Source organism: Orycteropus afer, unplaced genomic scaffold (assembly GCF_000298275.1).
Source record: "Orycteropus afer afer isolate SDZICR_OR568_19922 unplaced genomic scaffold, OryAfe1.0 scaffold00248, whole genome shotgun sequence".
Lineage (NCBI taxonomy): Eukaryota > Metazoa > Chordata > Mammalia > Tubulidentata > Orycteropodidae > Orycteropus > Orycteropus afer.
Genome location: NW_006921835.1, coordinates 3,156,148 through 3,159,253, shown reverse-complemented (window position 1 = coordinate 3,159,253; position 3,106 = coordinate 3,156,148). Strand labels below are relative to the sequence as shown.

General features: G+C 39.2%; 1 protein-coding gene across 1 annotated transcript in view; it reads right to left on the bottom strand.

The window, feature by feature from the left end:
• Nucleotides 1-3,106, bottom strand: part of LOC103204430 (serine/threonine-protein kinase TNNI3K) — a 661,050-nt gene that overhangs the window by 480,619 nt on the left and 177,325 nt on the right. The gene's annotated exons all lie outside the window — the stretch shown is intronic.

Genomic DNA, 3,106 nt, shown 5'->3' with positions numbered 1-3,106 from the left:
AAATTTTGGTCAATGACATGAGACAAAGTATATGTGAACTGCTGTATGAAAAGTGAATTTACTCTGTAAATCTTCACCCAAATCAAAATAAAATTAAAAAAAAAAAAGAAGTAATTTAGTCATTCAACAAACATCTCTAAAAACCCTATGATATGCAAAAGCATGATATTGAGTCCTGTGAGAACGATGAAGATACATAACATGTATTTCTTATGTAGATAAATGTATAGTAAATATTAAAATGAAATCGCACTAACCAAACAAGTGTTAAATCTACTAGAAAGGTAGAGATAAAGTGTTTGGTGTATAGAGCACAGAAACACTTCCTGCTAGGGGGATCCAGCAGTTTCATAAAGATTGGATTTTGACTAAGATTTGAGGATGGATGAGAGAGGAAAATTGTAAAGACACTGTAGTGTGATAAAAGCATAATCTATATAAATGGGGAGTAGTTAATTTTATTTAGAGCATAAGATGCAAAATGAGGAGCATGAGGACTCTTGGCTGTGAAAATAGGAAAGCTGGATTCTCACCACTAAATCCTGAGCTGGTGTGTTCTGGAGTCAGTAAGGATTTTGTTCAGAGGAATCAGTTTATAAAATTACACTTAGGAGAATCGAGCCAACTTCCAGGAGTGTTTAGGAAGAAGGATGAACTTAAAGGATAAGGACACAAGCCTATAAGTTGGGGGAACTATTGTAGGAAGTCCAGGAGGACAATGTAGTGTGTAACTACACTAAAATATTGCCCACTAATGTGCAATGCCCTTGATGTTGTTGTTGTTATTAGGTGCCAAGTCAGGTCCATATGTACAACAGAACAAAACACTGCCCAGTCTTGCACCATCCTCCCAATATTTGCTATGTTTGAGCCTGTCATCACAGCCACTGTGTCAATCCATCTTGGGGATAGTTCTTGGCAAAAGATTTACATCTGTTACTTTTTGTTCCAAATGTCTTGGATAGCTCAACATACACCTCTCTAGGAGGGAATGATGAGAACAATTCTTCAATTGCTAGCAGATCTTCCTGGATGTGGATACTGGTGGTAATTATGAGAGAGCACAACATAGAGGTAAGGAGAGTTAGTGCCTATGATCTGCTTCAGAAACAGAAGAAATGGCAGGGCAGCAAGGTTATCAATGCTGCAAAGATTTACACAGAATTGCTTTGTGGACCCTCTTTAAAAGTTCCATGTCTAGTAAGAGCTATATTGTTCTGATATACACTTGTGCAAGAACAAGTGTGCCGATAAGAGGCAGAGATGCTGAGTATCTTCAGGTGACACTTCAAAAGAAAGATGCTGTGAGAGAGTACCTGCTGAACACCTATCATGGGAGCTTTACCTTCTCCTCCCCCTACCACAGTCTCAGCAAGATTCTAAAGGGTCTTTGCAAATCCACCCATGGTAGTCATCAAGAGTAATTCACTTCAGGAGAGTGGCAAGAAAGTGGACTAGGCAGAAAGACTGCACAGACCCTCTTCAACAACAACAAAAAAAGGAAACCAATTAACACAGACACAGAAGATAATCTTGGACCCCTGAGCCTTGAAGCAAAGGATATAGAAGTGGAATAAATCCCAACTAGCAGAAGAATTTGTGTGAAAATACCAAAAAAGGAGACAGACGGAACTGTGGTCTGGCAGCGATCCTGAGTGATCCTGACGGCAAAGACAGCTTGGAGATTCCTGAGTGGTAGTAGGACCTAAGAATTAACCTAAAAATCACCCTGCTAGCCAGGGACTGCACAGAGGACTGTGTACGGTTGCTGGGGAACAAATGGAGAAGGTGAAGAGAAAGGTGGGCTGAGCTGTGGACTTTTGCCAGTCTGGAGGCTGCCACCACTTTGAAGGTTTAAAAAGCGGCTTGACTATTTTGGATATTTAAAAAGACAGTGCTCTCGCAGATTCCTGGGTCTTAAGAACACGTTCTGCTTTCCAGCAACCCCAAGGACACGCAGGACTGCAAGACTGACAAGGTACGACATTCATCTTGTTACTCTTATACCCCACACCCGCTTGGTGAACAGAGCTGTGGCCATCCCCCACACCCACCTACCTTCTGGGCCCACAGGAACTCCATCATAGTCTGTGTGCTCAGTCAGAGCCTGGGTGCCCTGCCCTGTCCTCCACCGATTTTTTTTTTTTTTGTCTTTTTTTATTTTTATTTATTTTCTTTTTTGCTTTCTTTTTTCTGGTGATTAGTTTGCTTGTATTTGTCTGTTTTAAAACAACTATATTATTAATAATTTTGTCCTTTTTATTATTATTCTTAATCTTACCCTTCCCAGGTCCCAGTTTTCAGCATTTTTTCCTTTTCCTGTGCCTGGTTGAATTTTTTTCTTCTTTTTTTTAATTTAAGGGTTTCCGGCCCCCCCCCTTTTTTTCTCGTGGTTAACCCTGTTCATTAATTTTCATTTTGCATTTTTCCCATTTTTTTTTATTTATAATTCTGCTTCTTTACTTTTTTTTTTCTTAGTGCCCTACCCCCAGATATTGCAGGTTTTTTTGTTTTTTCTTCTTTTTTTCCCTTTTTTTTTTTCCTTCTTTTGGTTACTGTTCCTGTGTGATTACATGGTGTGTTTTTCATCCGTGGGCTTTTAGTTTTTTGATGGTTATTCAATTGTAATTTATGTCTAACTGAGTGGGGGACAACAACAGTCCCCATAAGACACAACAACGACCACACCTCCTGCAACTTCACTTACTGAGTGAGAGCCACTTCCTCCTTCTCCACCAATGGGCCAATGACAAAAAACCACCAAGAAGAGCCTGAATCACCCATGGCTGCTCTTCACAAACAGTTAACTGAGTTCTAAATACAATGACACGATGCCTCGGAAACAACAGACCACCACAGTCCACATAAAGAAGCAAGATAAAGTGGTAGGAACAAGGAAGCAGGATACAGACCTAGAACACATCCCTGATCAAGAAGCCACATTGGAAATCTCTGATAATGAATTCAAAAGAATTATATTTGGGTATCTTCAAAAGATTGAGAGACAGACTAAAGAAAACACAGAAAAAAAACTTACAAGAATTTTGGAAGAAAATACAAGAACAAAATGACAAAATAAATGAAAAATTAGAAATGATTCTAAATC